Source organism: Monodon monoceros, unplaced genomic scaffold (genome assembly GCF_005190385.1).
Source record: "Monodon monoceros isolate NGI ecotype Baffin Bay Population unplaced genomic scaffold, NGI_Narwhal_1 Super_Scaffold_6, whole genome shotgun sequence".
NCBI lineage: Eukaryota > Metazoa > Chordata > Mammalia > Artiodactyla > Monodontidae > Monodon > Monodon monoceros.
Genome location: NW_021703783.1, coordinates 94,049,119 through 94,056,777, shown reverse-complemented (window position 1 = coordinate 94,056,777; position 7,659 = coordinate 94,049,119). Strand labels below are relative to the sequence as shown.

The 7,659-nt window shown below is 47.3% G+C and overlaps 1 pseudogene; it reads right to left on the bottom strand.

The window, feature by feature from the left end:
• Nucleotides 1-7,373, bottom strand: part of LOC114886209 — a 13,994-nt pseudogene extending 6,621 nt beyond the window's left edge.
• Nucleotides 7,374-7,659: the final 286 nt, after the last annotated feature.

Genomic DNA, 7,659 nt, shown 5'->3' with positions numbered 1-7,659 from the left:
GTGTCTGGCCTCTGGGGCTGGGGGCAGAGGTCTTTGCCCGGCCCGACCTGGGAGTGCTGAGCCCCAGGACTCCGAGGCCGGGACTCGGGTTGCTGAGGCGACTGTCCCTGCCCGGCCCGACCCGGGAGTGCAGAGAGGAGCGGCCTGCCCTGGCCTCGGGGCGTTGAGGGGAAAGGGTCCGGCCTGGCATCAGGGCGCTGAGGGGTCTCGGGCCGGCCTGGGAGTCTGGCCGGGCTTGGGCACCGGTCCTGGCCTGAGGGTGCCGGGGGAAGGTACCTGTTCGTCGCGGCCTCGGGTGCAAAGGCGGCGGATGTGAGCGGGCGGTGCCCGGGGATCAGCGGGGTCAGCGCTGCCCGCCCCGGGGTCCCTGGCAGCCCCGGGTATCCCGCGGCTCTCGCCGCTTCGCAGGGGGCGAGGCGGGCGGGCTGAGGGCCGGGCTTGGGGAGGGGCCGGGCGGGCTAGCGGGCGGGAGCGGAGCTGGGGCGCCGGAGCGCGCCCCTGCCACGGGAGGGCCGGGGGCCCGTTTATTGCCATGTGAACACCTGAAGCCATGTGGACGCGGCTGCTTCTCGCCTGTTGGGGGCGGAGGGCAGGTACCGGCTGGCAGGGCGCAAGGTCCCGGCCCTGGGGGCGGGGAGTGGAGCGCGGGACACACTTCCTGCGTGGGGTTTTCTCCCCCTCCCCCGCCGCGGTGAGCAGGGCGGGGTGTTTGATCTGGTGGTCCCCGTGTGCGAGCGAACGCTCTTTTGGGGTCCCGGTGGTGCTCTAGGCTTCTGGTCTTTTTTGGGGTGGGGGAAAGTGGTGGTGGAAGGAGAGTGGCCAATGCGGCCCAGCCCGCTCTGTCAGCGGCGGGAGGTGGAACATCTCTCGTGCGCCTGGATGGGAGTGGAATTTACTGAGTTGCGGGGGGCGGGCGGTGCAGAGGAGGGGCCAACTTCCTGGGCCCGTGGGTGGGGATTATTGCCTGTTTTTGTGGTTGTGGATACTAGCACTGTCTGCAACCCTTTAGTTTGCCCTTAGGGGACAGATAGAAATTGGGATTTCCCCCCCCCCCTTTTCTTCTTTGCTTTTTTTCCCCCTCGAAGATTAGATGACTCTGATAAATGCTGTAAAATGGATGGAATTTTCGAGCTATTATCTAACAGACAGATCTTTGAATGATAATTGGACCCTTATGTTAACTGCCTCAGTGAGGAGTTTTATAAAACGTCTTAAATGGGGTGGCAGCTTGGTGAAGTGGGAAACTGCACTGAAGTTCGACTTGGAGGTCCAGGAATCTACTTCCAGCTTTACCACCAAATAAACTGTAACCTTGGCCAAGTTACCTACCTCCCCAAGGCTCCAGTTTTTTCATCCATTCAGTGAAGACTCTCCTTCAGGTCAAACATTACAGGGGTTTTAGGTAGTCCCCCCCCCCCGCCCCCATCTTGTGCTTTCGTTTTAGTCATAGGCGACTTGTTGAGAAATGCAGGCTGTCCCTTACCTGGCTTTTAAAAGCCTGTCTCACTTTTTAGTTTTCAGCCTGTTCCTTCTCCAACAGAGTGTAAGACTTGGTCGGTGTGCAGTTTTCCCTCAAATCCCAGATGCTGGTCTGTGCTTCTCAGAAATATTCTGGCCTGTGCTGAATGTGCCTTGTATTTTTTCTCTTTGCAAGAAGGAGTTATCAGGAAAATGGTTTTTCAGAGAACATCTGACTACTTGGAGTTGTGGCTAATGTGTGTTTGGGTCTGTGTGTGTTGGTTGGCTCCTAGGAGTTCCAAGATCTTTCTCTGCAGGGTGCTGTGGCGGGATCTTATTTAAAGTTCTTTCAAGGGATGTTTGGTGTTTGGCTAACTTCTGAAGTTTCCAGCTTTAGTATTCTCAGAGTAGGGACAAAGTGGAATTCCATAATATCGCCTGTGAAGTGCTGTGCTAGTGGAGTTAACTGTCACCTCAGGGTGCACTAATTATTTGCATCCCCATCCCCAGTTTATTCCTTAGTGGGAGCTGGACGTTTCCTCTCAGATGCTGAAGAGCCCCAGTCAGTTTCCCTGATTTTATGGTGTGTGAGGGCCTTAGGCCCTGCGTTTGACTGGTTAGTCCTTCTGGACCGACCTCAGATGTTGGTCTTGCTTGTCTTAAATTTCTAGTACTGGGATGCTTGAAGGACATGTGCCTAATGTGGTGTAATATGTCTTTCTTGGACCTCTTTTTTATTCATTCAGTGCAAACAGTTTCAAAAAGGGTCACAGCATTGGGAGGTATGTTCATAATGCTGACTTTGGAGATGCCTTGGTAGACTTTTTCTTGTATGTTAACATCAGGCCTGTCACATAGGTAGACACTTTTATATGACTGTAAAGATTGAGTATTTGGAATTTCCAAAACTAAACAATTTATTCTATGTTGGTATTTGAATTATGACCTTGTGTTTTATGTGGCCTTTTTAAAACCTTATAGTTACTTAAATTGTGAACAGTTACCACATGTTAATTTACATTTTTGTTGTAACTTATGTGAGGAAAAAGTTTATAAAACTCTTACAGAGGTAAAAGTTTGTTTGTGTTTACGTATGTGAGATAAGGTTGCCAAGGTGGTAAGATGTCAGGAGATGTGGGTTTTAGGTTCTGCAGCCTTTTTTTTTTTTTTTTTTTTTTTTTAACCTTCATAAAATGTAATGAATGTAGACCAAGAAATTAGATTTGGACTTCTGGTGAGTTCAACCTTCTCTTCAGAAAGAGAGGAAAGGTTGCTAACATTCGTTTTAAAAAACAAAACCAGAAACACCTCAGAATGCTAGGTTCTGTCCGAGGTATTTTAACTTATCTTGCAAAATCCACCCAGCAGACCTGAGAGATATATCACCTCTCCTTTTCCTGAGAGGTCATAGAGCTAATGAGAGTCAGGGTTTGATTGTGACCGTCCTCCCCTTGGCTCCAGAGCCTTTACTAGGTCTGTTATAGCTCACTGCCAGCTCAAGACACAAATCAGCCAGTGGTAGGTTGGCTTTGGAATACAAATTTCCTGCTGTGTCCCCCTTCTTTTTTTTTTTTAAGTTATAATGAATCTGAAATCTGGACTCGGGCAAAATACTGGAAAGGATGGTTTTTGTGACTGTGCCATATAGTTTAGTGACCCCTGGGAGTTTTCTAAAATTTCACTTTCCCCGTACCTGGCCAGTTTTGCCAGTGCACCTGAGGTTTAATCTAAAAACTTCTCTTTCATACCCAATTCTGTCGTTCTATCTTCAGCTGAAAACTTCTATCAGATCAAAGAGTGATACGATATGTAAGGGGCTATCTCTTTTCCTGTCTGTGTTACTACTGGTTTACAATGCACAGGAATCATTATCTGGTGCCTGCTCTCAGTTTGACCAGATGGGACTCAAAAGATATATTTGCAAAACACAACCCTTTCCCCAGTATGCCTTAAGCTCTCTTCCTCATGGGGGCTTATGTTCAAGGCACCTTAGTGTTCGTTAGATCTGTCTGGGGCTTCTGACTCGGCTGCCTTCATTTTCTTTTTGTGGAGGTAAGAGTAACAAAATAAAGCAAAACAGTAAAACCCTATTTATATTGGAGCAATACTGTACATAAAAATCATACATTTGAAATATAGTGAAATCAAGGCTTTTATAGAGCATGATTTGGTCACATTGCACTTAGACTGAATAGTTTTTTTATATTATTAGGTAGCTTTGAAAGTTCTCTTAATACCTATGGTACATACAGTATGGATGGAAAGATTCTCTTGGCAACAAACACAATCAGTACTTTCTGCATTAGAGCTGTGTTTGCTTTGTACGTAACGTGCATGACCCAGCAGGAAGAAGAACTGTAAAGTGACTTATTGGTGTATCTGTGGCTTGTTATCTGATGCTTCATTGTGGGGAAGAAAGAGAAAACATTAGCTACAGGGGAAAATATCCTTGTTGCAGTCTGCATATGTAAGCTGTTCTGTGGGAAAGGGTGGAAGTTCACTGGAACACTTGAACATCATCCTGATTGGAAGGTGGTTACCATGTTTGAACATCACATCCGTAAACATGGATTAAGGTCCTCTGTGTTGTAATTTTCATTAACAAGCTTTTGTAGGCACTGTTCTAAACATGGTAGATGCAGTGGTGAGCAAAGTAGAGAAGGAGCCTGCTCTGGAGAGGGATTGTAGACAGTAAGTAAGAGTGTCTGGCGGTGATAAGAAGAGTGTGTGTCTGGCGGTGAAGAGAATAAGAAGACAATATGATAGTGACTTGAGGGATACTGCTTCAGAGTGGTCATGAAGATGTACCCTCTTATGAAGTGTTTTCTGCCAGCAGGGCAGTCAAACTTGATCTGTGGGATGGATGAAAATGGCGTTAAACAAAGTAAATAATTTGCTTTAGTCCTGAGCATCTTGAGAAGTTAATCCAAAGAGTAGAAGTGAGTTGGTTGAAGTCTTCCCTCTGTTCATATCTATGCTTTGTGAACGGGGACCTGGCTCAAAAGAACTTAAGAGGGGTCATTAGTGGTACCTTATAAAGGGTAAGAAAAAAGAACGTGTCTGCTTTATTAAAATTGTTCTCATAAAAAAGAGATGTGTAGGGAATTCCCTGGTGGTCCAGTGGTTAGGACTCCATGCTTCTACTGCAGGGGGCACTGGTTCAGTCCCTGGTTGGAGAACTATGATCCCACAAGCCACGCGTGGGGCCAAAAAAAAAAAAAACGCCAGAGATCTGTTATTGTGTTGATGAGTGCTAGGCATTATTAGAAACATCGTTTCATTATGTTTATGTTTCTTTGTTGAGGAGTTGGATTGGGGTGTTACAATCATTGTACTTTGTTAAAGCTTCAAATGAAGCCAGCAAAAGTTAGTGATATCTGTATGCAGGACACTCTGCTAGGTATTGCTTCAGATGGAGGATCCCAGGTGACCTTGGGTTGGGGAGGGAGTTGTTGGAGGGAGCCAGGGTGGCTGAGAGTGGGGGCTCTGGCAGGAGAGGAAACAGCGCAGGTCAGACAGGCTTCGTCATCCACAGCCAGGAGGGTTCGTCCTCCGCACTTTTCCCAGCCAGCCAGTGGCATCCTACATACCTTCAACCACCCTTTCTGTGCTCTCTGGTAGAGTTATATAGAGAACTGAAAGAAACCTAGTCTGGCACTTTACAACTTCTTTTACAACTCAGAAAAGATGCTAAGAAGATGGTGACCTGCCCAGAGTAATGCGGCTTTACACTGACAAGTCAAGGCTAGGACCCTGTTCTTTGCCAGCGAGGCTAGTGTTCTTTCCACCGTAGCCCATGCTCTGACCAGAGGGTTGATAGTTAACAGTTGCTCCTGAGTAGAAAAAGAAAGGAAGCCTCTGGGTGCTAATGTATGCATTTAGGAAACCTGTGTAGTTGCAATCTTAAGAAGTCAGGGAAAAGACAGTACATCAATCTTGAAAGCAGAGTACTACTGTTAACTTTTCACAAAGTTATGTAATATTGGTTTCTTTGGACCCCCTGAGATACAGTCTCACCCTGATTATGTCTTGGTCCACAATGGACGACATGGAGAAGCTCTTTGCCACATTCAGCATTAGTTGTGAAGTTCAAATTAGGCCCTTTAGGTGTAGGGAGAAATTTCTGGTATGTGGCTAAAATTGAAAATAGAATTGAAAAGAGGTAAGGCCCTAGCAGTCCTAAGTTTTTCACTTAGGACTTTTTCACCTAGAACTTCACTCTAGAAGTTTTTCACCTCTAGACCTCAAGTTTCAGGGAAGGTTTCACTTCTACATTTAGAAGCGTCCTAAGATAAAGCATTACTTTGGGAGTCCGGAGATTATTCACTGTGCCTGACAAGAGTAGGGATTCTTGGGGCTTCCCTGGTGGCGCAGTGGTTGGGAGTCCGCCTGCCGATGCAGGGGACACGGGTTCGTACTCCGGTCCGGGAGGATCCCACATGCCACGGAGCAGCTGGGCCCGTGAGCCATGGCCACTGGGCCTGCGCGTCCGGAGCCTGTGCTCCACAACGGGAGAGGCCACAACAGTGAGAGGCCCGCGTACTGCAAAAAAAAAAAAAAAAAAAAAAGAGTACGGATTCTTGAGCAGGACTACTTCCCTGGACATTTTCCTGACTTAGTACTCTGGTGGGTCCGTTACCTGGGGACAGGTTTGTATCCCTTTGACAGTAATATGAGAGGACATTCTTGCAATAGAAAGTCCATGTGATGGGAAGTTTATGGAGGCAGCAGAGCATGTGAAGGAGGATGTGTGGCCTCCGTCTGGCTCCATCACTTATTAGCAGTGAGTGACCTTGGGCATTTTGCTTGAGCCACAGTTTCCTTGTCTGTAAAGTGGAGATATATCTTCCTCAGGGCTGGTGAGAAAAGGAACTAAAATAGGAAAAGTATATAGTGGAGTGCACCACCTATAGGTGACACTCAGTGAATGTTAGTGTAGTTGTCCATTAAACAAACATTCCACATTGTACCATGTACCAATACACTGTCTAGAGCGGGGCTGGTTCCTGACAATCCTGTTGATTTTGCATCCTCCAATATCTGCTCAGTAGAGAAGGGCAACTAAACAGGGCTATTGAACGTGCTCTGATGGGGGGAGTACATGGTGCTGTACCAAGATAGGTCCTCCTGACTTGAAAGGTCACAGGAGGCTTCTCAAGAGAGGACCATTCGCTTCCTCATCCAGGCGCTTGTCTTGTCTCAGCAATCTCTTCCCACCTCTATGGCTCGTTCCTCCCTTCTTCTGCTTAACCGTTGGCATTCTCTGGACCCTCTTATTTCATTGCCCTTGCTCCCTGGGTGCTCTCGGATATCCCTAGGCTTTGATGATTGCCGGTAAGCTGATGACCCGCATGTTGATACCTTCAGCCAGACCTCCCCTAGCTCCTCCAACTCCTGCTTGACGCTGCCATTTGGGTATCTCACTAGTAACTTGAGCTTCGTAAGTCCAGAACTAACACATATTCCTCAAACTCTCCTTGATTTGTCCCCTTCTCCATAAGTGGCTTTACCATTTACCCACTCTCTCAAATCACATTCCTCCTTTTCTCTCACCACCCTCCATATCTAATCCATCACCATGTTACTGTCAGTGCTGTTTCCATAGTACGACTTGAATCTGTCCACTCTACTGCCACAACCACTGAGCCACCATCCTCTCCTACCTGGAACATTGTGATTGCCTCTTAACACAGCCTCCCCATTTCTACCCGTCTGTCTGTCTCTATTCCAGTGTGCCCAGAGCAGCCAAAGAGTCACCTGTCTTTCCTCCCTTAAAATCGTTTAATGGTTTCTCATAGCACTTAATAGAAAATCCAAACTCCTTCCCATTTCTCCCAAGGCTCTGAGTCCCCTGGCCCCTACCCACCTTTCTGGCCACCTCTCTGCCGCTTTTGCTTGCCGTCCTTCAGACACATGGACTTTCTGTGTCCTCTGAAGGCTCCAAGCTCTTTCCCATCTCAGGGATTTCGTTATACGCTGCTGCTTCTGCTCAGAACACTGTGGCCAACCCAGCCTTTTCTCATCTTTCAGGATATTTGTTGAATGAAAATAAATAGCATGAGACAGGCAATAAATGGGATGGGGTAAGGAGGAAAAGTGTCCTTGGAGCGCATCTACAAAGGTCTTAAAAAAAAAAAGAAATATAGAGAGAAATGTTTGAAGAGCTAAAAGAGTGTCATTTTGGCTGTGGTGCAGGTAGTT